This window comes from Protopterus annectens, chromosome 6.part0 (genome assembly GCF_019279795.1).
Source record: "Protopterus annectens isolate FY-2018-M chromosome 6.part0, PAN1.0, whole genome shotgun sequence".
Classification (NCBI taxonomy): Eukaryota; Metazoa; Chordata; order Ceratodontiformes; family Protopteridae; genus Protopterus; species Protopterus annectens.
The window spans coordinates 1,737,941,513-1,737,969,284 of NC_056737.1; the positions used below are offsets into that span (position 1 = coordinate 1,737,941,513).

At 46.8% G+C, this 27,772-nt stretch overlaps 1 protein-coding gene across 1 annotated transcript in view; it reads left to right on the forward strand.

Moving 5' to 3' along the window:
* Positions 1-27,772, forward strand: part of RTN3 (reticulon 3) — a 475,542-nt gene that overhangs the window by 357,156 nt on the left and 90,614 nt on the right. The window lies entirely within an intron of this gene.

The window sequence follows — 27,772 nt, forward strand, 5'->3', positions numbered from 1 at the left end:
CAGATATGCCAAAAAAATCAATGGTCAGAGGCACAAAAACAAGTCTCATCCCTCAAGGACGTGGGGGCCATTCAACTAGTACCAGAGCAAGAGTGGGGACAAGGATTTTACTCTACTGTTCTTGGTACCCAGAAAGGACAATGCCTGGAGGCCAATACTGGACCTATCTATTTTGAACACATTCCTGGATATACCAAAATTCAAGCTGTTGACTTTACAGCTGCTTCTGCCCATGCTGGGCAAGAACGCTTGGCTTGTACCTTTAGACCTAAGAGGCATACCTGCATGTCCCAATCAAATATGCAGAAGATACCTCAGACTCTAGGCTGGATCAATGCATTACCAAATCTCTGCACTGCCCTTTGGCTTATCTACTGCACCCAGGGTCTTTACAAAGTGCCTGGCACCAGTAATTGCATTCTGCAGACAAGAGGAATACAAATATATCCTTGCTTAGACGACTGTCTAATTCGAGCAGAGAACAAGGACATTCTACTACAGCATCTGGCGTTTGTGGAAAGACATCTAACATGCCTAGGGTACACAGTCACCGAAAAGAAATCAAAACTAGTACCCTCTGAAGAGAGAATATTCCTGGGTGCAAGCTTAAATACAACTGCCCAGATGGCTTATCTCACACCAGACGAAGGCAACTGACTACCTATTTCAAAATGCTGGCAACAAAGGCCCAGTTATCTGCAAGAAAAATTCTGCAGGCTTTGGGCTTCATGGCTTCCTGCATCCTACTAATTGCATATGCAAGACTGCATATGAGGAAACTTCAATGGTACCTTAGGTGTTTGGACTCTACATTGCCACAGCCTGAAAACTATGATTACTCATTCTCTGTCTGCAACAGTGTTTCGGTGGTGGGCAAAGGCTTGTCACCAAAACAAGGGACAACCATTCACTTTACCCCCAGCCAGGCAAACATTAGCAAGGGATGCATCAGATTATGCCTGGGGGGCCCACATGGCAGGAAGATGCATTCAGGGCACATGGACCTCAAACCAAATGCATCTACATATCAATCAGAGATGCTAGCAGTTCAAAATGCCCTGACAGCCTTCAAGGACCTACTTCATCCAGGACAACTACTGATATACCACGTGACTGTGGTGCTGTCTATAAACAGGCAGGGGGGCACTCACTCTTACCCTCTTTGAAGACTAGCCATGACTTTGTGGGGCACAGCATTGACTTACCAAGTACACCTGCAGGCACAATTCCTGCCAGGAAGGAAAAATGTTCTGGCAGACGACCTAAGCAGAAACCTCATGGATCCCCATGAGTGGCACCTAGATCCACAAATCTTCAGCATAACAAGGAAATGTGGATGCCCAGACATAGATCTATTTGCCTCCCTACACCTCCCCACACAAAAACTAAAGATTCTGCACAAGGATCTATCACAGACGAGCATGGACGCCCTATCAGTATACAAATGTCCCCCTCTGCCTCTCCTCCCCAAGATACTCCTAAAGGTCAGACAGGAGAAGCAAAGGATGATGCTAATTGACCCAGACTGGCCCCACCAGTACTGGTATCCAATACTAAGGAGCTTGTCTCAATGCCTAGCTTGGACCTTACCTCATACCTCATCTACTGTCCCAGCAAAACAATCAGATCCTGCACAGCCAACTCAGGACTTTAAACCTGGCAGCATGGCGGATAATGTAGTCATACAAAACACACCTCAGTAAAGCTGTGATGGATGTCATTTTGGAGGCCAGAAGGCCTAGTACTAGAAAATCTTATGCTGGAAAATGGAAGAGATTTTATGCGTGGAACCAGGCACTAGGAACTGATACAGCTGTGCCAGATATTCCACAGATTTTGCAATACTTAACTGATGCTGGACAAAGGTCTATCTTTTACATCTATTAAGATTCATGCCTCTGCCATTTCTGCTCATTACAGTACAGAACCACCAATTTTTTCTCGTCCCTTACTAAAAAGTACCTCAGAGGAGCCAAAAGCTTAAGGCCTCCAAGATCACCAATGCCTGCATGGGACCTCAGCTATGTCTTGGAAAAACTTACCCTGCCACCTTTTGAGCCATTTGCTCCTAGCAATAATTTCTGCAAGACGAGTTTCAGACACTCATGGCTGTGGAACCTTTTATCATTTTTTATCCAGACATGGTCTCCGAGGACAAACCCAACATTTATGCCTAAGGTGGTGTCCAGTGTGGCTCTTAACCAAACTGTTCATCTGCCAACTTTTTTATCCAAATCCACAGAACAAGGGGGAGGGAATTCTGCATTATTTGGACGTACACAGCTTAGATTCTACTTGGACAGAACCAAAGTTTTCCGAAAGAGAGCAGTTACTAGTGGCATATGTGGCAGGATCACAAGGAAAGGCTATCTCAGACTATTTCAAAGTGGATAGGCCACTGTATTCATTTCTGCTACTTACACCATGGCAAGCCAGTGCCTAAGGGCATTAGGCCACATTCAACCAGAGCTGCAGCCACTTCAGCCTTTCACAGGGGAGTACCAACCAAGGACATTTTAGAGGCTGCTACTTGGGAGTTCAGTGCACACCTTTACCAAGCACTATCATCTGCCACTCTACTCTAAATCCAGGGCAGGCTTTGTCACTGCAGTTCTGCAGGGCCTCATAGCCGCTCCTAATGCTGTTTAGCTCCAGCCTCCCATCCATAGCTTTGGGACTCTACCCAAATGTAATGACTGCAACAGTGAAACACGAAGAACCTAGTACAGTTGTGTACACTTACCGTAAATGTAGATGTTAGTGTATTCACTGTGGCAGTCCAGGTTACCCACCCGCCATCCCCCTTTCTTCTGATAGAACCTATGTGGTGTATTTGCTTGTAGATGAAAGTAAAGTTTATATTGGTGCATGTATTTATATGTATATAAAATTAGGCTACACTTTTAGGGGGCGCCTGACATTTGGGGCAAGAAAAACTATAAAGAAAATGGCGTTGGCTGTATCTTTTTATACCCCTCACGACCTGATGTCAGGGAAGGGGCGACAGTGGCAGATGCAGGACCCGGGACTTTGGAATTCAGGCCGACTGAGGGCAACCTGCCAGCAGGATTACCCTAATGTTATGACTGCAACAGTGAATACACTCTAACGTCTACATTTATGTTAAGTGTACACAACTGTACTTTGTTGGGCTCTTATTATAGCTAGATATCTTCACTTGCAGTCCTCTAATTCCAGTATGGCTTCGGTAAGCCATCCGACAGTAGATCTTCCGAAAAACATAGGGATAGACAGGACCGCACAGGTCCAAACCTACCGACGGCGCTTCCGTTAAGCTAGTCAGTTCGCCGGTCCTCGGGTGCTTTAGCAGCCCCTGATGCCCACTTTTGTGGATTCGCAAGCTGCTGCCAAAATGCTGCAAAACTCTTCAACCAAGGATCCTGCGGTAGTGTCTCCCTTGGATGGGTCCAGAGCCGCTGAGCAGGCACCGGCTTCTGAGGAAGTACTTCACACTACCGATTCTTGACATAGACTACTTTTCGCGTCTACCATTCTTTTGAAAACTATAGTCTCAAATGCTTAAAATGGTGAAGACCTTGTCATGCTTGTCAGGGGAGCCAAGCTACCCCTTCCAAAAAGAAAGATCTGTCCCCAGTAGTTTTGTCTGAGCAAGAGTCTGATGACTGATGCATCTGAATATGAAGACATGCAACCCCTTTCTGCTTATGAGGACTCTGATGCAGAGGATTCCATTCCCTCAGCCTCTCCACCCATGGACTTTTTCTTTGGGGAAACCCTTCATACCTTGAGGGAGCATTTCCAGTGGGGAATGTCAGGACTACCCTCTGTCTATAAAGACTCAGGGAATTCTTAGAGCTTCCACAGCACAGACCCCTGGCCATCCCCCCAGTCCTGGATGTTGTGGATGATTTTTTCATGGAATCCAGTCAGACTCCTGACACCCTTTATGGAACTTCTCAAACAATCTTTTCCTGCTTGTGCAGAAAAGTTACAAAAAATAATGCATTCTGCAAGTCAAGTAACTAAGCTCACCTTACAATGTGGTTTTGACACCCTAGAAGCATCTTGCAGGGCAGCAATCACTGGTTCTGTACTTAGAAGGCATCCTTGGCTTGAGGAACAGACCTTGCCAGATCATGTCAAATCCAAGTTATTGGAACGCACCCTTGAACAAAGGCAACTTATTTGGCACCAAGGCAGAAAAGGTCTTAAAAGATGGAAGAAAGAGCTAAATCTTTGCAGACCGACTTCTTGCAGGTCCAGCCACCAAGGATCAGTAGGCATTGCATCTCCAAGCACTGGTCCTTTCCTTCCCCTCCAGGCCAACTCATTCCAGACCCAGGGGGAAGCAGACCCACCAGACAGCCCCAGGGAATGCAGAGATCTAAGCAATAGAGTTCCTTCTCTTCAAAACCAGGGAGTGGAAAGCCACCCCTTTATAGTGAGAACTCACAATGACTTCACACTTCCACCCCCCTCCCTCTGCCCACCTGGTAGTGCCCCTAGGAAGAAAACTTGTCCTTCCATGCAAGCAACTGGGCCACCAGTACCAATGACCGCTGGGTTCTCAACAGTGTCCCACTGAAATTTTCTTTCCACACACTGCCAACCCCAAAAGGGTTTCCAGATCTTCCTCCAAACCAGTGGGTAGAGGCCAAAAAAGTCCTTTCCCTGCTCTCCATGAAGGCTATAGAACATGGATGTTCATCGTGCATACAGCTGCAGTCATAATAGATGGGTTTTCCTGCCGTCAGGCGGGTCCTCGGTCGGCCGAATTCCAAAGTCTTGGTCCGGCGTCTGTTGTCGTCGCTTCTTCCCTGACGTCAGTGCGACAGGGGTATAAGAACCAGCCGACGCCATTTTCTTCAGTCTTTCTTGCCGCGCAGTGCCCGAAGCAGAAGCAGTTCGCAAGTGCCGGTTGGCCAGCTCCTGAGATTACGAATATTTTTCAACCGAAGTCTTCTTAAAAGATAAGTACCCCGTTGGGGAAACTTTTCTTGGCTCAGACCGATGTCAGACAAAGTTAATAATTGCATTTCATGTGGGAAGCAAATACCGCACAAGGATTTCCATTCCCTCTGCATTCCTTGCTTAGGCCCAGACCACTACGTCTTGGCCTGTCGTTTTTGTGCTACATTCAACAGACACACTAAGCATCGGGCGGAGTTCGCCCAACACTTTGGCAAAAAATTTAACTACATTATGTCGTCGGATACTCAGACTCCAGTTTTAAGTAAAAAAAACGCAAAGATAAGGACCGACATACGAGGTCCGCGACTTCTACCGACACCAGTGGTCCGGTTCTCAGTGAGGCGCCTGCGCAGCCCCTGACTACCGATGACACTTCCTTAGCGGTGTCTTCAGTGCCAGAGGTCGCAGACTCTTCGGCCCACACCCCGACTACAGATACCAAAGCCATTCTTGGCGGTGAAACTCAGAGTTTAGACAGGCCTGCCACCTCTCAAGGTGTCTTCAGGCCTTCCACTTCTTCTTTTTCCATCAAGGCTTTCACTAAGTCTAAAGCAGCCATGCATACTAAAAGACAAGCTACACAGGGCCATTCTCAAGGCCCCATGCCTAAAAAGCAGATGCTCAAAATGGCTGAGGATTTGATTACTCTTATCAGGGGTTCTCAACCCCCCCGGACATAAGGCCCAGAGTGGAGGAAGAATCCCCTTCCTCGGACCAGGCCTCCATTATTTCAGAACATTCTGAAGACCAGGAACATTCTTACTCCCCCTTTGAAGATTCTGATGCAGAGGAGTCCATTCCCTCTGTCTCCCCCCTGAGGATTACTCTTTTGGGGAAACTTTACATACCTTGAGGGAACACTTCCACTGGGAAGGCCGAGTACTCAGACTCCAAGAAAAGGCTTGGGGATTTCCTCTTGCTCCCTCAGCACAGGCCTCTAGCTATACCTCCTGTCTTAGACATACTTGATGATGTGTATTCGGAGGCCTGCCTTAATCCAGACTCTTTACCTCCAGCTCCAGTCAAGCCTGACCGGTATTACCGGGTTCCTGATTCACACCAGTTTCTATACAAAAGCCATGCGGCTGACCCAGAAACTATTTCACAGGGTCCCAAGGGAATTAAGGCCTCCACTGCTAAAAATCCATTACCTTCAGAGAGATTCCAGAGCTTTAGAAAGGTGGGGGGGGGGGAGAGATATACACCTCGGCCACCTTAACCATGAGGGCATTAAACTGTCAGTTTCATATGTTACCAACAGTTTCTGTTCTCACAGTTGAAAAGCAAAATGTCACAACCTGAACAACCAGACTTGAAGGAATTGCGGGATTTGTTGCACAGTGCCGAACAAGTGGGTAAACATACCTTGCAATGTGGTTTTGATGCTTTAGAGGCCTCCTGTTGAGCTGCTGTTACAGGATCAGTCATACGTAGACATGCTTGGCTCAGAGCAAACCTTACCAGATCATGTTAAAGCTAAATTACTGGATGCACCTCTGCAAAAAGATGTCTTGTTTGGTGTTAAAGCTGAAGAGGTATTAAAGAAAATGGAGGAAAAGGCAAAATCAATGCAAACAGTGAAAGATTTCTTACAGGTACAACCTCCACATTTCAGTAGAAATTGGCCTTCCAAAAATTGGTCCTTTCCAGCCACGGACAGACCCCAAAGAGGTAGATACAGGCGCCCGAGGGGTAGAGGGCAATCTCAAGGATCGTTTAGAGGCAGACAATGGCAAACACCTACACAAAGTTGGTGAGGATAGTTCACAGCCATTCAGAAAGCAGAACCAATGACTTTCCCCTTTGCATGCCAAGCAAGGTTCAAATGGCAGCACCTTTAGGAGGAAAACTGGCATTTTCAAAAAATTGCCATATTGTCACAAGACAAATGGATCCTGGACATTATAGACAGAGGCTGCAGATTCCACTTCCACACCCTTCCAAAAATGTGGGGCATGCCAAACCTGCCACACAATCAAAGGGCAGAGGCACAAAAACAAATTTCAGATCTTATGGTCATGAAAGCTATTCAAGAGGTGCCTGCACAAGAACAGGGTCAAGGTTTTTATTCCAGACTATTCCTGGTACCAAGAAAAGGAAAAGATTGGAGACCTATTTTGGACCTATCCATCCTAAACACATTTTTACTCGTGCCAAAATTCAAGATGCTCACATTACAGCAGCTTCTTCCCATGCTGGGCAAGGAGTCTTGGCTGGTAACATTGGACCTCAAGGAGGCATACCTGCATGTCCCTATCAGAGAAGATTGCAGAAGATACCTCAGATTTCTTGCAGGTTCAACCCATTATCAATTCTCTGCATTGCCCTTTGGCTTGTCTACTGCGCCCAGAGTGTTCACGAAATGCCTGGCATCAGTAATTGCCTTCTGCAGACTTCAAGGGATACAAATATACCCATACCTGGACGACTGCCTGATCCAAGCGGACAGCAAACTCATACTTCTGAAGCACCTGGCGTTTGTAATAAAGTTGTTGAAATCTCTGGGATACCCAGTCAACAAAAAGAAGTAGAGACTAATACCCTCTCAAACAATAATTTTCCTGGGTGCCAGCTTGGATACAAACACCCAGATGGCCTACCTCACGCCAGAGAAACAAGGGCAATTAACTCAATACTTCAGAAAACTGGCAACACCAGGCTGACTGCAAGGAAAATCCTGCAGGCTGTGCGATTCATGGCATCTTGCATCCTACTAATCCCATGTGAAAAGCTGCATATGAGGAAACTTCAATGGTACCTAAAAAAAAAAACTATGGTCTCAACACAGCCACAGTTTGGAAACAATAATACCACTGATTCCATGTCTTCAAAAGGAATTTCTGTGGTGGGCTCAAGCATGCCAAAGAAACACAGGTCTACCATTTTGCAAGCCTCAAGCAAATCAAGTCATCACAACAGACGCCTCTGATTACGCCTGGGGGGCGCACATGACAGATCGGTGCATTCAGGGCAAATGGTCCCAAAAAGAAAAGCACCTACACATCAACCAAAAGGAAATGCTAGCAGTAATAAATGCTATTACAGCTTTCAAAGACCTGCTGCATCCAGGCCAGCTATTGATAAGGACAGACAACACCACAGTAATGTGGTACATAAACAAACAGGGAGGAACCCATTCATACCCGCTATGCAGGCTAGCCATGTCTCTTAGGAACATGGCTCTGGAATTGCAAATAGAGCTACAAGCACAGTTCCTGCCAGGCAAGGAAAACACGCTGGCAGACAACCTAAGCAGAAATATGACAGATCCACACGAATGGAAGCTGCATCCTCAAGTTTTTTCAAAGATAATTCAAGCATGGGGAAGGCCAGACATAGATCTCTTTGCCTCCCACAGAAATCACCAATTGGCAAAATTCTGCTCAAGGACCTTTCACCCACAGGCCTGGAAAGTGGACGCACTCTTTCAGTTGGACAACAATGACAGTTTATGCCTTTCCACCTCTTCCTCTGCCGCCCAAAGTTCTATTAAAAACCAGAACAGACAGACCCAAGATGATTCTCATTGCTCCAGACTGGCCAAGACAACACTGGTACCCACTCCTGAGGAGCCTAACGCATTCCCCACCATGGATCCTGCCTCTAATGCCTCTTCTACTGACTCAGCACAACTTCAAAACTCTTCAGTCAGCTGAAAACAGTCAGCTGAAAACACTCAATCTAGCCGCATGGAGGATTCCTTGAATTCACAGCAGACCCTACTCTCCAAGGAGGTACAGGATGTCATTTTGGAGGCCAGAAGGCCGTCTACTAGAAAAGCCTACTCTGCAAAATGGAAACTGTTTCGTCTGGAATCAGAAAAAGGGTCAGAATCCTGGAATACTGAACTTACCTCAAATACTACAGTACCTAGCCGAGCTGCTAAGCAGTGGACTTTCATTCTCCTCCATCAAAATCCATGCCTCAGCCATTTCTACAGAGTACAACACTGATCCTTCTTTATTCTCTCACCCTGTCTTAACAGTTCCTCAGAGGGGCTAAGAATATAAAACCCCCAAGGAAGCAACCAGTACCTGCTTGGGACCTCAATTTCATTCTCAGCACGCAGGGTTTCAGAACTACAAGCCCTCATGGCTGTGCAGCCTTTCATCATTTTCCATCAGGACAGAGTTTCCTTACAAACCAATCCTTCATTTATGTCAAAGGTAGTATCCAGGGTAGACTTGAATCAGGCTATCCACTTACCTACCTTTTACCCTAATCCACAAAACAAAGGGGAGAGGTTACTGCATTACTTGGACATTCACAGACAGCTCCGCTATTACTTGGACAGAACAAAACCTTTCAGAAAGTCAGAGCAACTCTGTGTCCTATGCTACAGGTGCTCAAGGGAAGCCTATTTCCAAACAGACAATCTCAAAATGGATAGCCCACTGCATACGCTTTTGTTACTCTTTTCATGGCAAAACTGTACCTACAGGCATCGGATCTCATTCCACAAGGGCCACAGCTACCTCTACAGCTTTCCTCAGGAGGGTCCCTACCAAAGATATTTTGGAAGCAGCCACTTGGAGTTCTGTACATACTTTCTCCAAGCACTATCACCTACCATTATACTCCAAAACTAGAGCGGGCTTTGCCACTGCAGTCTTGCAGGGCATCCTGGCTCCTCCTAGTTTCACTTGGTGCCTACCACCCCTTTATTAGCTTTGGGATTCTACCCATCTGTTATGACTGCAGATGTATGCACGATGAACATAGTACAGTTTTGTACCTACCATAAATGTAGATGTTCGAGTGCTAATACAGCTGCAGTTCAGGTTTCCCTCCCTCCTTCCCCTCTTGGGACAGGCCTTATGGCTAACACCTCCTCATACAACCTCATTGGGCTATTCTTTTATGGTGTATTTGCTTGCAACTACTGTTTTTATTTGATTATATTGCATTTGCTGTTTTACTTAAATTTATGTTTTGCCTTCCTTCTGGGGGCACCTGACATCTGGGGCAAGAAAAACTGAAGAAAATGGCGTCTGCTGGTTCTTTTATACCCCTGTCGCACTGACGTCAGGGAAGAAGCGACTACAACCGACGCTCGACCAAGACTTTGGAATTCGGCCGACCGAGGACCCACCTGACGGCAGGAAAACCCATCTGTTATGACTGCAGCTGTATTAGCACTCTAACATCTACATTTATGGTAGGTACAAAACTGTACTTTCTGCAGAACAAATAGGCCAAGTTTTCTACTCCAGGCTCCTCTTGGTACCCAGAAAAGAGGGCACATGGCACCTCATCCTTGATCTATCCATTCTAAATACCTTTCTGGTGATACCAAAATTCAAAATGCTCACCCTCCAACTTCTACCTATGCTTTCCAAGGATGCTTGGTTAGCCGCCCTAGATCTAAAGGCCTACCTACACACCCCTTTCAGGGAATCCTGCAGGAAATACCTACGTTTCAGAGCAGGATCTGTGCACTTTCAGATGATCATGTTTCACTGTTGCAGTCATCACATTTGGGTTATCTGCCTGCAGGTAGCCCTCAGCCGGCCTGAATACCAAAGTCTTCAAATTTCTGCGTCTGGTGCTGTCTCTTCTTCCTTGACATCAGGTCATCAGGGGTATAAAGCATGCAGCCAACATCATCACATCAGTCTTTCTTGCCATGCGATGCCTGAAGCAGAAGCAGTTCGCAAGTGCAGGTCGGCTGTCTCCTGAAATTTTCATTGTAGTTTCAGACCCGAAGTCTTCAAAAAGCTAAGTACTCCGTTGGGGATCCTTTTTCTTGCTCTAACCAATGACAGTAAAAGTTAATTCTTACCTGTGGAAAGCAAATACCTCATAGATTTTCATTCTTACTGCATTCCCTGCTTAGGCCCAGACCACGACGGCCCTAGTCTGTTTTGTACCTTATTCAACGCTCAAACTGTCAGGCTATTTTTGCAGCTAATTTTTGTACTCGTTCTGTGTACTCTGAAATGGCTTCATCAAGCCATCCGACTTCCGAGCTTCTGAAAAAACAAGGATAAAGACACACCGCATAGGTCCAAAACTACCAACTCTTCCGTTATGCTAGTCGCCAGTCTGCCGGTACTCTGTGAGGTGCTTTAGCAGCCCCTGATGCCTGCTACTTCTGATTCGCAATCCTCTACTGAGACCCTTTCGGAGTTGGTATACTGTGAGATGCTTCGATTATGGAACCTATGGATGTCTCTACCTTGGATGGGTCCGGAGCCGCTGTGCAGGCACTGGCTTCTGAGGGTGTATTCAGGCCCTACAGACATTCATATTAAACAGACGCCATCGTTTTCATCCAGGCCTAAAACTCGCACCATGCCTAGAAAACGGACCAAACCCCAGGCCCACATGCCTAAAAAAACAAATACTTAGAATGGCTGAAGACCTCATTACCTTGATTAGGGGAAGCCAGCCTTCCACCTCTGAGACCTAGAACAGAGTTTCTTTCTGATTCTTCTGATCAGGAATCTGATTTTTCTGCTCCTTCTGATTACCAGGATTTGCCCTTATCTACTTATGAGGATTCTGATGCAGAGGATTCCATTCCTTCTGTTTCCCCTCCAGAAGATTTTTCTTTCGGTGAAAACCTTGCACACACTTAGGGAGCATTTCTAAGGACAGTACCAATTGCACCAGACTGGCCATGCCAGCACTGGTAATACCCTCTTGCGCAGTATGGCACTGCTTACAGCCATGGCACCTGCCTCAGACCCCTTCCCTGCTGTCCCAGCAGCAGAGCCAAATTCTGCGCCCACAGCTTCAAACCCTGAACCTTGCAGCCTGGCTATTTCCTTGAGCCCTCCCTTAGCATCCCTCAGTAAACAGGTGCTGGATGTCACTCTGGAGGCAAGGAGGCCTAGTACTAGAAAATCCTATGCTGAAAAATGGACAAGATACTGTTCCTGGAGCCTGACTCGGGGGAGGGGCACAACTGTGCCCAGCTTGCCTCAAATTCTACAGTACTTAACAGAAATGCTCCACAGGGGCCTATCCTTTTAGTCAATTAAAATTCATGCCTCTGCCATTTCAGCACATTATATAGAGCCACCCCTTTTCTCTCACCACTTGCTAAAGCAATTCCTTAGAGGGGCCAAAAATGTAAGACCCCCCCCAGTAGAGCTCCCACTCCAGCCTGGGACCAACTTTGTATCTGAAAAGCTCACCCCCCTTGAACCAGCGGCTACAGCTGAGTTGAAATTCCTTTCTTGGAAAACGGCCTTCCTTCTAGCCATCTCTTCAGCAAGAAGAGTGTCTGAACTTCAGGCCCTCATGGCAGTGGAACCCTTCATGATCTTCCATGCGGACAGGGTTTCCCTCGGGACTAACCCTTTATGCCCAAGGTGGTGTCTGTGCCCTAAATCAGTCCAATCGTTTGCCTACTTTTTTCCCTAATCCACAAAGGGGAATAAATACTGCACTCTGGACTTGCATAGACAACTTAGATTCTGTTTGGACAGGACCAAGCCTACCATAACATCTGAGCAGCTGCTAGATGTTCGTGTTACACTGCTGAAGTCATTACACTTGGGTTATTCTGCCGTCAGGCGGTTCCCCAGTCGGCCTGAGTTCCAAAGTCTTGGTCCGGCGTCTGTTGCTGTCGCCTCCTCCCTGATGTCAGTGCGACAGGGGTATACAAGATGCAGCAGACTCCATTTTCTTCAGTCTTTCTTGCCGCGCGGTGCCCAAAGCAAAAGCGGTTCGCAAGTGCCCGGTCGGCAGTCTCCTAAGACTTTCATTCCGAATCCAGAACCGAAGTCTTCTACAAAACTGAGTACTCCGTTGGGGAAACTTTCTTGCCTCAGACCGATGTCATTAAAAATTAATAACTATTTCTTGTGGGAAGCAAATACCTCCAGGATTTCCATTCTTATTGTATCCCATGCCTAGGCCCAGACCACGACATCACTGGTTGTCTGTTTTGTGCTAGGTTTAACAAGCGCACTATTAAAACGTCTGTCTGATTTTGCCCGACATTATTTTGGTAGAAAATTCAACTATACCATGCCGTCGGAACTTCAGACGACCGGAATACATAAAAAGCGCAAAGACAAGGATGGGCATCAGAGGCCCAAAACTGACTAAGCCTCTTCTAGGCCAGTCGCCGGTTCTCTGGTTTTCAGCGAGGCGCCTTCGCAGCCCCTGACTGCTTCTGTAGAACCATAGGCCGCCTCTGACTCCCACGTGGAGATGGCTGGGCCTTCGGATGCACAAGTTATTCAGCCTACTGAAACTAACCCTTCAGAGGGATCCGGAGTAGCTTAGCTACCCGCAGCTTCAGAGGGTGTTTTCAGACTTAGTTAAGCATTAAACCCTCTGCTAAGTCTAAGCCCCCTTTAAAACAAAGAAACAAATACAGCATTCTCCAGGACAGGCCTCCATGCCGAAGAAACAAATGCTCAAAATGGCCGAAAACCTAATCACTCTGAGCAGGGGGTCCCATCCCCGTCCTGATAAAAGGCCTAGAGAGGATGCAGACTGACTCATCCGACCAGGTCTCCATCTCTTCAGATTCATCCTCAGACCTACGATATTCTTTACCCCCTTATGAGGATTCTGATGCTGAGGAGTCAATTCCAGCAGCCTCTCTGCCTGAGGACTACTCCTTTGGGGAAACCTTACATACCATGAGGGAGCATTTCCATTGGGAAGGCCAGGATTACTCAATCCAAGAAAAGGCTCAGACTTCCTTTTATTACCTCAGCACCGACCTCTTGCTATTCCGTCAGTGTTAGATATTGTGGATGATGTGTATACTGAATCCAGCTTAAATCAGGATTCCTTACCTCCAGCCCCAGTTAAACCTGACAGATACTACAGAGTCCCTGACTCTCTCAAATTTCTGTATAAAAGTCCTTTTGCTGACCCTGAAACTATTTCTCAGGGACCCAAAAGGGGTTAAGGCCTCATCAGCTAAGAATCCAGTTCCCTCTGATAGAGATTCCAGAGCATGAGACAGATGGGGAAAGAAAGTATATACGTCTGCAACTTTAGCAATGAGAGCCTTAAATTGCCAGTTTCACATGCTAAAATATCAGCAATTTTTGATGTCTCAGTTGAAAAAAAATGCTTCCAGATTCAGATCCTCCTAATTTTAAAGAAATGCAGGATTTATTGCATGCAGCTGAACAAGTGGGAAAACATACTTTGCAATGTAGTTTTGATTCTTTAGAGGCCTCCTGTAGAGCAGCAGTTGCAGGCTGTGTCATTAGAAGACCTGCTTGGTTAAAAGAACATACGTTACCAGATCATGTTAAAGCAAAATTATTGGATGCACCTTTGCAGCAGGATGTGTTATTTGGAGTTAAGGCAGAAGAGGTATTAAAGAAAATGGAGGATAAGGCAAAATCTATGCAAGCGGTGAAGGATTTGACAGGTTCAGCCTCGATTTTGCAGAAATTGGCCAAGTAAGAATTGGTCCTTTCCAGTTGGACATGCAAGGGGCAGATGCAGACGTCCAAGAGGTAGAGGTCAACCACAAGGTCTTTACAGGCCTCGACAATGGGTTGCATCAGACCAGAAAGAAGGGGAAGACAGGTCCCAACCATATAAAAAGCAGCCCCAATGACTTCCCACTACAGCTGCCAAACAGCTCTCTTGGCAGCCCCCCTGGGAGGAAAACTGGCACTTTTCTATCACAACTAGCATATGATCACCAAAGACAAATGGGTTTTCAACATTGTATCTCAAGGTTACAGGTTCCACTTTCACACTCTGCCAAGGTTAAAAGGAATGCCAAATCTGCCACCAAATCAATGGGCAGAGGGCTCAAAAACAAATTACAGCACTCATGGATACGAGAGCTATTCAAAAGGTACCACCACAGGAGCAAGGACAAGGATTTTAATCAAGACTCTTTCTGGTTCCCAGAAAGGACAAAGCCTGGAGGCCCATTCTGGATCTTTCTTTAAACACTTACCTGGATGTTCCGAAATTCCAAAATGTTGACACTACAGCAGCTTCTTCCCATGCTGGGCACGAAAGCTTGGCTCGTGACCTTGGACCTCAAGGAGGCATACCTGCATGTCCCTATCAGACAAAACTGCAGAAGATGCCTCTGATTCATAGCTGGTTCAATGCACTATCAATTCTCTGCACTGCCCTTTGGCTTATCTACTGCGCCCAGGGTCTTCACAAAGTGCCTGGCACCAGTAATTGCATTTTGCAGCCAGAAAGGAATTAAGATTTATCCGTACCTGGACGACTGCCTGATTCAAGCAGAGAGCAAGGACATTCTTCTAAAGCATCTGGCTTTTGTAAAACAAAAAGTGGTGCCAACTTGAACACAATGGCCCCAGATGGCTTATCTCATGCCAGACAAGCAAGGACAAATGACAATACTTTCAATTGATGGCAACAAAGACCCAACTCCCTGCAAGAAAAATTCTGCAGGCCTTGGGTTACATGGCATCTTGCATACTACTAATTCCATATGTCAGACTGCATATGAGGAAACTATAATGGTACCTAAAGAATGTATGGTCTCAACACTGTCAATTTGGAAACAGTTATACCACTAATTCCTTGCCTTCAACAGGAGTTTCGATGGTGGGCTCAAGTTTGTCACCTCAACAAGGGACTGCCTTTTACTCAACCCACAGCCAGGCAAACACTGACAACAGATGCATCGGATTATGCCTGGGGAGCACACACAGCAGGCAAATGTATTCAGGGCAAGTGGCCCGCAGAACAAAGGCATCTTCACATCAATCATAAAGAGATGCTAGCTGTACAAAATGCCCTTGGGGACCTGCTGCATTCAGGACAACTACTACTAAAGACAGACAACACCACAGTTATGTGGTACATAAGCAAGGGGGCACTCACTCCTACCCCCTCTGCAGACAAGCCATGACCTTGTGGAACACAGCTCTAAACTATCAAGTTCATCTGCAAGCACAGTTCCTGCCAGGAGAGAAAAACACACTGGCAGACTTGAGCAGAAACATCATGGATCTCCACGAATGGGAATTGAATCCAAATATTCAGGATAACACAGAAATGGTGGAGCCCGGACATAGATCTGTTTGCATCCTCAGTGAACTGCCAGCTACAGAAATTCTGCGCAAGGAGTTACCATTCACAAGCATGGAAAGTGGATGCCCTCTCAGCTGGAAAAACCTACAAGTATACGCTTTCCCACCACTACCTCTCCTGCCAAAGGTACTCATAAAAGCCAGGCAAGAAGAGCCAAAGATGATCCTGATTGCACCAGACTGGCCATGCCAGCACTGGTACCCAATCTTAAAGAACTTGGCACAAGGACCACCCTGGATTTTGCCTCAAATCCCACATCTGCTGACTCAGCACAACAATCCGATACTTCACAGCCAGCTAAAGACCTTAAACCTAGCTGCATGGAAGATTCCTTAGTCAAGCAAGCAATGCCTCTGTCCAAAGCGGTTATGGATGTCATTCTGGAGGCCAGAAGGCCTAGTACCAGGAAAGCCTATTTGGATAAATGGAAGAGATTCTGTGTCTAACCAGGCTCACAGCCTTGACCCTCTTGTCCCAAACATTCCTCAGATACTACAATATTTAACTGAGATGCTGGACAAAGGCCTCTCCTCATCCAAGATCCACACCTTTGCCATCTCTGCTCATTACAACACGGATCCACCAGTTTTCTCTAATCCTTTGCTAAGACAGTACCTCAGAGGGGTTAAAAAAAGACTGCCCCGTAGAGCACCTACTCCAACTTGGGACCTCAACTTTGTTTTGGAAAAATTAACTTTACTTCCTTTTGAGCCAGCTAACGCAGCAGAATTAAAATGGATCTCTTGGAAAACTGCTCTGCTCCTGGCAATAACATCAGCACGAAGAGTTTCAGAATTACAGGCACTAATGGCAGTGGAACCTTTCCTCATTTTCCACCAGGACAGGGTGTGTCTAAGAACTAACCCTACGTTTATGCCAAAGGTGGTATCCAGTGTGGCTCTAAACCAAACTATTCACTTTTGCCAACTTTTTATCCAAAACCACAGAATAAAGGGGAGAGACTACTGCATTCTTTGGACATTCACAGGCAGTTACGCTTCTACTTGGACAAAACCAAAGCTTTCAGAAAATCTGAGCAATTATTGGTAGCTTATGCACAGGGAAAAGCCATTTCAAAACAGACTAAAATGGATAGGACATTTTATACGTTTCTGCTATACACACCATGGAAAACCTGTTCCTAGCAGCATTAGATCTCACTCCACCAGGGCAACAGCCACATCAACTGCCTACCTCAGCGGAGTACCTACCAAGGATATTTTAGAAGCAGCAACTTGGGAGTTCTGTGCATACCTTCACCAAGCATTACCATCTGCCTCTATACTCTAAATCCAGAGCTGGCCTCGCCACTGCAGTGCCATAGGCCTTATAGCCACTCCTAATGCCTTATAGAACCAGCCACCCTACTTCAGCGTTGGGATTCTACCCAAGTGTAATGACTGCAGCAGTGTAACACTATGAACATAGCACAGTTTTGTACCTACCATAAATGTAGATGTTCGTGTGTATACACTGCTGCAGTCCAGGTTACCCTCCCTCCTCCCCCTCTTACTTGCTGGTACCTACCTGTCTTCTACCCTTTACTACCTATGGGGAATATTTGCTGGTAGCTGAAAGTTGTTGTTTGCTTTTCTTATGTATGTTTTATTAGCAATTTGAATTGCCTACCTATTTGGGGGCACCTGACAATCTGAAGAAAATGGCGTCTGCTGACGTCAGGGAGGAGGCGACAGCAACCGACGCAGGACCAAGACTTTGGAACTCAGGCCAACTGGGGAACCGCCTGACGGCAGGATAACCCAAGTGTAATGACTGCAGACGTGTATACACTCTAACATCTACATTTATGGGTAGGTACAAAACTGTACTTTAGCTTTGCTGCAGGGGCAGAGGGGAAGGCCATTTTAAAGCAAACAATTTCCAAATAGCCCATTGCATTCATTTCTGCTACAAGCACCATGGAAAACCTACCCCATAGGGAGGGGATAAGATCACATTCTACCAGGGCTACATCTTCCTCTGCTGCATTTCTCAGAGGGGTCCCTACCAGGGGCATCCTAGAAGCTGCTACCTGGAGCTCTGTACATACCTTCACCAGGCATTACCACTTGCCTATCTTTTCTAAATCCAGAGCTGGATTTGCCACTGCAGTCTTGCAGGGATTAATAGCTGGCCCTAATGCTCTTTGACTTCCTCCTCCCTTCCTTAGCTTTGGGAATCAACCCAAATGTGATCTCTGCAACAGAGAAACACTAAGCACATAGTACAGTTGTGTACACTCTACATAAATGTAGATGTTGGTGTATTCACTGTTGCAGTCCTGGTTACCCTCCCTCCAGCCCCCTGACTTCTCTTGGCTTTACCTCTCCTTATGGTTGGTATGTCTATTTTTGTGTTTGCTTTTTGATGGGGGTTTTACCATACCATTTAATTGCTTCCTATTCTGGAGGCACCTGAAATCTGGGGAAAGAAACTGATGTAACGGTGGCTGCATGGCGACCTGACGAAGCGACTGCATCCGATGCAGAAATCCGAAGACTCTGGTATTCAGGCCGGCTGAGTGCTACCTGCAGGCAGATAACCCAAATGTGATGACTGCAACAGTGAATACTCTCAACAGCTTGTGTGAGTAATCACTAAATCAAAAACCCTTCCCCTTCAACTATTTAAATTTATTGGCCATCCTACTGTATTCCATAGTACCAGAATACAAAAGTGACCACCCCTTTCAACCCATCTTGCTGTTTTAAAAATAGTAATTCTCCACTAAACCTTAACTTTTTAAACAGGAAAAACTTAAGTTACCTACTTTCACGCTCTAGTGCACACTGCAGTGTACATTTTTTTTCATCTTACTTTTAAGCATCTTTTTTGACTAGCACTTTCTCTAATACCTGCTGGAAAGCACTAGGAAGCCTTAAACTGATACAAGCACTCAACTCTCCTTGTTAATAAGGAGAAATTAATAGTGGGCACTAAACAGCCTATAATTGCAAAGTACCTTGCTAAGGTAAGGGAAAACAGCTCCTGTACTTTACAAAAAAAAAGCATCAAACCAGGCATGTCGAAGGGTCAGCTTCCGGTGATTTCTCCTGTCCACCTGGTGAATCTGGGCATACTGGGGCAATGCAGCAATTGCCTCATGTACAGACAACCCTCTCTTCCTACCACCCAACACTACAACCTGTGAGAGATGCACTTACATAGCCAAAATGGAAGCAAAGCTCTCTCCACCCAAGATTGTGCTAGACAGTCAAGAGGAGAAGGTTAACACCCACACTACACCTCAAGCAACACATAGCCCTTCTAAACCCACACCACCAACACCCACATATGCAGAGGCCCTTAACTGTAACCTGCCCAAGTAACAAGGACCTCTGAAGCTGAAACTCAAACACCAATCACAACCAAAGTGTCACATAGTTCAAAACACCTGTGCCACCCAGCAACAGCCCCTAAGGCAAGACAAAGTACCCAACACTTTAGTCAGGTGACTCTAGTACGGCACACTGATGTCCCTCTCACCAGGTTGAACAAGGAGAAAACTACCTGTCGGGTGCCAGGATCCACCACAACGCATGCACTCAAGTCACAAGTACAAATATGACTGTCATTGCCCATGTTGGAGTGAATGACTTGAGACGTACCTCCCTGGACTACATGAAGAGACATGGAAGAGCTCTCGGATCATGTGGCCCAGGCAGGTATGACCCTAGCCCTGAGTAGCATCCTGCCTTCTCCCAGAATGATACCACAATACAAGGACAAAATGATTGACTTCAACAATTGGCTAAGCTTCTGGTGTCATTCAAAGGGGATCCAGTATCTGTCTGCCTGGGACGACATGATTGACAGACCACGATGCTTTGCCAGAGATGGTCTGCACCTGTAGCCTCTGGGATTCAGGTTACTGGCTAAGGCTCTTGCCATCCCTATAGTGCCTTTTTTAGGCAAAGTTCAAAGAAAACCACCACCATAACAGGTACAAGCATGCAAAATCTGAAGGTAATGCTACTCTATGCTAAAAGTCTAAACCTCAAAATGCACTCTCTTGAGGCACTCCTAAAAATGGAGAACATAGATATCTGTGCAGTAACTGAGACCTGGTTCAAGGCTCCAGAGAGCACCCCTGCAATACCAGGCTACAACTCTTACCACACTTCGGCCACCAAAGCAGAACCGTAACACTAAAGGTGGAGTGTCAATATTCACCAAGGATATTCACACCACCAGGCTAGTTGCCCAACACAATGCATCTGAAATTCTCCAGGTGCAACTAACACTAGGTAAGACTGCATTCCAAATTGTAGCTTGCTACAGATCCCCCACTATTCTCCAAGATTCTCACTACACCTTTCTAAACATACTGGAAAATATTAAGATAGAACCAAACGCCATAATACTGGGTGATTTTAACTACCCTGCCATTAACTGGGAAAGCTACTAGTGTACCAACACCTTTGCCCAACTGTTCTTGGAATTCATAAATTCCAATGCCCTGGATCAACTAATCCATACTCCCACCAGGGGCTCCAATATCCTAGACCTGGTCATTACCAACATGGGAAATATATGCTACACACCTATGGTCACCCCCTCGTTGGTCAAGTCTGACCATAAGCTAATCACCCTTAACATCCACATCCCACCCCACCCCCCAGTAAGGAAACCTCCATAAAAAACTTCAAAGCCAACTTCATGCTACTCAAGTCAGAAGTGACAAACTTCATGACACCCATGCAGACGGGAGCTGAAAGTTCAACTGCTGAATCCTACACTAAGGCACTGTACGAGCACATCCACTCGTGCATAAATCGTGCCATCCCAAATAGAACCAAGATCCTCTCATCCAAAAAAAGAAGCCAATCTGGTGGTCCCCTGCCATAAACTTTACAACAAAAGGAAGAAACTGTTGCAGAAAAGAGGAAAATCCCAGGATGCAAAAACTTCCTTACCAGCCTCAGTAAGAAACTGAGATCCCTCCTAAAATCCTCCAAAGCTAGTTACGAAAATAAAATTGCCAAAGATTCCAAAGACAAGGCATTCTATAACTGTCAAGAATCTAAATGGCAATGCTCAGATCTGCTCTGAGCTAAAACAGAATGGCATTAAATATACTGATCCCAAGAATATTGCCAGTATCCTGGCAGATCGATTCAGTGCCAACTTCACCCCCTCTCACCCCCTAAATGGCCCATCTCAATACCGGAAGATTGCCAAATTCCGGTAACGGCCACACAGGTAAACGCACTCTCCACAGCTAAGAACAGCATCCATGGGACCAGATGACATCCTGGGCTGTGTACTACATGAACTACAATATGAACTGGCACCTCACCTAAGTGTCATGTTTAATCATAGCCTCACCTCAGGTTTCGTGCCCACTGAGTGGTGCACAGCTACAGTTATCCCACTCCACAAGGGGGGATCCACCTTGGATCCCGGAAACTACCATCCCATCAGTCTGATGAGCCTTATCTGCAAGGCGATGGAGCGTATTATCATGGAACTTATAAACAAAGACACTGGCAACCTTCAAACACTGGACCCCACCCAGTTTGGGTTCGTGGCGGGAGGGTGGCCTAATGGTTAAGGTGTTTGCCTTACAAACACAAGGTGCAGGGTTTGAATCTCACAAGGGATAATTGGCTAGGCTTAAAATGGCTCACAAGGGCAGTTAGCTTAGTACTAATCTATGAACCTATGAAGGGCCGATCTTGTCTCCTGTACTTGATTGACTTCTTCGAATCAGTCTCCAGAGCCATGGACAAGGGTAAGGTGGTCCACACAGCCTATCTAGACCTTGCCAAGGCCTTTGACACCATCCCCCACTCTGGAATCGTAGATAAACTTACCAAGCTGGGCATTAATCCCTACGTCACCCAATGGGTTGCTAACTGGCTTACAGAACCCACACACCGTAAAAGTAGCCAACTCCAAATCCAGCTCCAGACAAGTGACAAGTGGAGTACCTCAGGGTTCAGTCCTGGGACCGCTCTTGTTTGGCATCTACTTCTCTGAAGTGCAGGCCAACACTAAGGGACTCTGGATAACAAAGTTTGCAGATGACTGTAAACTGGGAGCCATTATTGAATCCCCAAATGATGTGGTTACTCTACAAAAGGGCCTTACATAAACAGATGCTTGGTGCCAGAGCCATGGGCTCATGCTCAATGCCAAGAAATGTATAGTTATCCCCTTTGGGGAAAAAACATGTATCCGTGAATTACCATATACGTGGCAGTACACTAAACACCGAAAGTTTGATAAGAGACTTAGGGACGCAGGTGGACAGTGGTCTCTCCTTCGATAACCACATCGCCACAACAGTCAGGAAATCCTATGTGGCACACCTCATCACTAAGGGCTTTTCATCCAGAAAAAAAGAGGTCATTGTCCCACTGTACTCATCCCTCATTAGACCCATTATAGAATACAATGCCCCGTTTGGTATGTACCTCAAGACATCTGCAACAACTGGAAAGGCCACAAATACCTCACTAAAAGAATCACAGGCGTAAAGCAGATGCCCTACGCTGACTGCCTTAAACTCCAGCTATATTCTGTCGCATATAGTCTACTCAGAGGCGATCTTTGCTTAACATACAAGGCCATGTCAAACCCAGAGCTGTTGGACATGCTACACTTAAAGAAATCCCAATCCCTCAGAGCCACACGCTCCAGGGATCTAAACCTTGTCATCACAATAAACAAAACATGCTGGAGGGATAGGTTCCTGACCCAGAGACTCCCCAGACTCGAATAGATTGCCCATACATGTCAAGCAGAGTGCCTCTTTGGTCCTCTTCAAAAGGAACCTTGACGATTGGATGGGAGAGAGGAAATTCACCTCGGGGATCACGTCAGTCGCCCTGCTAGACAGGGGTCCAGGGAAGTAAATAGTGTGGGAAGAAATAGCCAGGGAATTGTTATGGCTAGGCTTGTATCAGCCCTAGGGCTGATAGCCTAGTACCAACCTATGAACCAACCTGTGAACCAATCTACATTTATGGTAAGTGTGCACAACTGTACTTTCTCTCCGCTTCCCTTTGGCTTATCTACTGCTCCCAGAGTATTCACAAAATGTCTGGCTCCAGCCATTGCTTTTTGCAGACAAATATTCAGATTTACCCTACTTACACGACTGCCTGATTCAGGCAGACAGGTAAAGCTGCTACAGCACCTGACCTTTGTAAAGGACCTACTGACCTCCCTGGAGTATACTATCAATGAAAAAAAATCAAAACAGGTGCATTCAGGGCCATTGGAGCCCACATCAAATGCATCTGCACATCAACCAAAAAGATGCTAGCTGTTCAGCACTTACTGGTAGCTTTCAGATCCCTAATCTCCCCGGGGCCTCTAGTAATCAAAGCAGACAACATTAGTGATATGTCAAGCAGGGAGGGACTCGCTCTTTTCCTCTCTGCAGGCTCGCCATGACCCTTTGGCACACTGCCTCAGCCATGCAAATACACCTGCTTGCACAATTCCTGCGAGGCTCCCTAAATTCACTGGCAGACAACTTAAGCAGAAACCTCCTAGACCCACACAAGTGGTAGCTAGACCACAGAACCTTCAACCTTCAACCTTGTAATCCAGAAATGGGGCACTCCAAAGGTGGACCACTTTGCCTCCAACTCCAATCATCAGCTCAGCACATTCTGCACCAGGGAACTTCACAGCAAGGCCTGGAAAGTGGATGCTCTATCCTTCCAATGGGTAAAACTCTTGATTCTATGTATTTCCCCCTCTACTGCCCATTACAAAGGTACTGCTCAAAATAAGGGAGGAAAAACCAAGGACAGTCTTGCCCCAGACTGGCAACGCCAGCGCTGGTACCCTGTGCTGCGCAGCCTGTCACCCCTGCCACCATGATGCCTACCTCTGATCCCAACATGGCTGACATAGAAGAATGGAGAATTCATGCATCCACAATTGCAGACCCTGAACCTGGCTTATTCCCTGACCCTCTCCTCCAGCTGCCAGCCTAAGCAAACAAGTCCTGGATGTTATACATGAGGTCAGATGCTCCAGCACTAGAAAATCTTATGCTGACAAGTGGAAAAGGTTTTGCACTTGGATCCAGGCTAAGGGAGCCGAAACAGCCCAGCCCTCCCTACCCCTCATCCTAGATTACTTAGCAGACCTATTACACAGGGGTCTATCCTTCTCTTCTATTAAAATTCATGCCTCTGCCATCTCTGCTCATTACAGCAAAGAGCCAGCTCTCTTCTCACACCCCTCTCATCAAACTGTTACTAAGAGGGGTTAACGTAAGGCCACCCAGAAGAGCTCCTTACCCCAGCTTGGGACCTTAACTTTGTGTTGGAAAAGCTCACTCTACCCCCCTTTGAGCTGCAGCTTCAGCAGAGTTAAAATTCCTCTTTTGGAAAACAGCCTTGCTTCTGGCCATCACTTCAGTTTGAAGAGTTTCAGAGCTACAAGCACTCATGGCTGTAGATCCCTTTTTCATTTTCCATGCTGACAGGGTTTCCCTCAGGACTAAACCCATCCTTCATGCCTAAAGTGGTGTCCAGTGTGGCTCTTGACCACTCCGTTTGCCCATCTTTTTCCCTAACCCACAAAACAAGGGGGAAAGGATTCTGCACTGTGTACAGGTAGCTGAGATTCTATCTGGATAGGACTAAATCTTTTAGAAAAACTGACCACTTGCTAGTCAGCTTCACAGCAAGGGCAGAGGGCAAGGCCATATCCAGACAATATCCAAATGGATAGCACACTGCATCCATTTCTGCTACAAACAGCATGGGAAACTGCCCCCAAAGAGGATCAGAACACATTCCAGCAGGGCAACCTCCACCTCTGCAGCTTTTCTCAGAGCGGGTCCCCACTAGGGACCTCCTGGAGGCTGCAACATGGACATCTGTTCATACCTTCAAGCATTACAACCTGCCTATCTCCAAATCCAGGGAAGGCTTTGCCAGCACAGTCTTGCAGGGCATCCTAGCCAGCCCCCAGTCATCTTGACTTTCTCCACCCTTTTCAGCTTTGGGAATCAACCCGTGTGATCACTGCAACAGTGAAACATGAACATAGTACAGTGTACACTTACCATAAACATAGATGTTAGTGTATTCATTGTTGCAATCCTGGTTTCCTACCCTCCATCCCCCTTGTTTGTCTTCCTCTCTCCTTGCAGGGAATTTTCGGTATTTACTTTCTACTGGTGGTGGTCTTCTACTATAAAGTAGCTCCCTATTTGGGGGCTCCTGACAGTTGAGGCAAGAAAAACTGATGTAATGGCATTGGCTGCCTGATTTTATACCACTGACTACCTGACATCCGTCTTGGAGCGACAGCAACCAATGCAGACATACTAAGCTTCTGGTATTCAGGCAGACTGAGGGCTAACCCTGGCAGGATAACCCAAGTGTGATGACTGCAACAGTGAATACACTCTAACATCTACGTTGTAAGTGTTACACAACTGTACTTGTTTCTACATTTCTCAAGAACAGGTTCCAAGGAGGAGGAATAGACTTGGAGGCCACATATGGAAGACACATTTCAGAAATTCATTTCTAAACTAGAAGCCAGTGGTGGATTCAGAGACTGACTAGCAGAAATGGCTGACAAATGAACTTTAATAGGTTAAGTCAGAAATGAGCAAGTCTCTCAAAAAATAGGACTATAGGAATACCCACAGAAAAGGGGTCCAGGTTGTGCTTAAGACACCAAGTAGAAAATGTCTTCCATGTAGTCAAATAGCATTTTATAGTAGTGGGTTTTCTGGCTTTCTGCAAAACCCAAAGCAAGTCCTTAGAAAATTGCTGCCTAAAAGGAATCAAAACCTGATCTCTCACAAGTGAAGGGGTGGGTAAGTTAGTGAATGAGTTCCCATGTCTTGTGTAAGAAGTTCATCCTGTGAGAACTTATGGTGGTTATCCACGTTCCGATGAAATAAAAGGGGGAACCAGTGCTGTCTGGGCCCAAAAGGAAGTCACCAAGATTTTTGGCTTGCTCACATGATCTTGTGCAGGACCTTTGGTAGGAGAGCGGGAGGGGATAGGCATACTGAAACATCCTATTCCAAGAAAGACGTGGCATCCACTTTCCAAGCCAAAGGACTTTGTACTCTTGAACAAAACTGGGGAAGTTTTTTTTTTTTTTTGAGGAGGAGGCAAAAAGATCTACTTGAGTACCCCACTGATGTACATTGTCCAGAAACATTATATCTGAAGTAGGATATTCATTTGTCTGCAACCTGTGGGTTATGGATCCGATATCGGATCCGAACCGGCATGGTTTTCCAGCTATGGATCCAAGCTCTCAGCTCCTCCCCTCACCCATAATGCCCTGCTCTACCCTCATGACCTCAGATCTTGTTTGCCGCGCTGGTAACTGGATGTGGATACGTAGCTCTCAGCTAAGTAGACTATTTTCTTGTATAAAATCAGAGAATTTCTTGTTTCTTTAACTTTTTTTGTGTGGAAGTAGTAGGTTTCCGTTAATATAGACTATTTTAAGTTATTTTAAGTTTCAGTAATAATTTTATTCCCTCCCTCGCTGGACGTAGAGTGTGTGTGTGAGGCCTGTGTGTTTTCTTTGGTTGTTTAAGTTACTTTTCTGTAACTTTGGGTTTTATAGATTATGGCTGAACAGCCTAAGTCTATATTCTCAAATGCTCGAGTGTGGCCATAAGCTCTCACCGCTGATGGCCACACTGTGTTAGTGTCTTGGGGTTGAACACCTCACATCTGGTTGTTCCATTTGTGCAGGGTTCAACCCCAGGGCACTGAGGAGCGGAGGTCCAAGCTGGTCTTGGCGGGTCTTTTACCGCCGGACTCGGCTCCGACCTCCGCTCCTTCGGGACTCCTGCGGCTGCAGTTGTTCCCCCTGTGGCACCCCCTCCTGCTCCGGGGACTCAAACTCCCGCTTCTGGAGAGGAGAGGGATGCATCTAAAAAGGACCGGAGGGAGAAGCACCTGGCGGGCCGAGACCTCTGTTTCGCCCCGCCAGCCAAGCGGCTTCTCCCGGCTCAGGTGTCGGTTCGTCTCCTCCTTCTCGGCTCCGTCCCCTGTGTGCTTCTCACCGGGTCCTGAGGAGTAGGAGACCCGATCTCCGTCGAGGCTATCGAGGAGGCACTCCAGGCCTACCTCGGTAGCCTCGTCGAGATCCACCCATAGCTCGATGCAGATCTGGACCGGATGATGAGAAGGTTCATCCAGGCCCAGATGCAGATGGGAGTGCTCTTGCCTCCCCTCGGGAGCTCAACACCCTTTTTTAAGCCTATTGCTCCTTCTCCGACCCGCTACCCGGGTTCGAGCAACTGGAGCCGAGCAGCCGGGAGCCGGGGAGGGCGGAGCCGATGGTACTTGGTACCGGATCCGACCCTGCCCTCGAGTGCGTCGGACCCGATCTCGGAGCCTGGATCCGAGCCGGATCCGGGGATCAGTGCTCCTTGGCGCCGTCTGTGTCGGAGCGCACTGTCCCTTCCGGATCCGAGTGCCCGCTCGATCCACTCTTCGATCCGAGGGAGCCGATTGTCGGATCCTTTGGTCGAGGTCGGCTCCTTCGGCTTTTGATGTAGTGGAGAGGGCTCTGTTGAGGGTCTCCGGACCCCGGCACTTGCTTCGCCCGTCCCCGCTCCCTCTGCACTGGGCCAGGCTTCCACCATCCGGCCCCTGGGACAGCCCGTTTCTGTGCCCCAAGTTGCTCCGATGGAGCAAATTGCTGCTGCGAGGACTCCTCTGACAGCCCCCAGAGGAGGCCCTCGCAAGCTATTACCGCAAAAGGAGGCACATTGACTCCCGAGTCTCTCACTGAAGACACGGACTTGGAGGAAGGGAAGGCTCCCCACGGTCACCCCGAGGATGTCTCC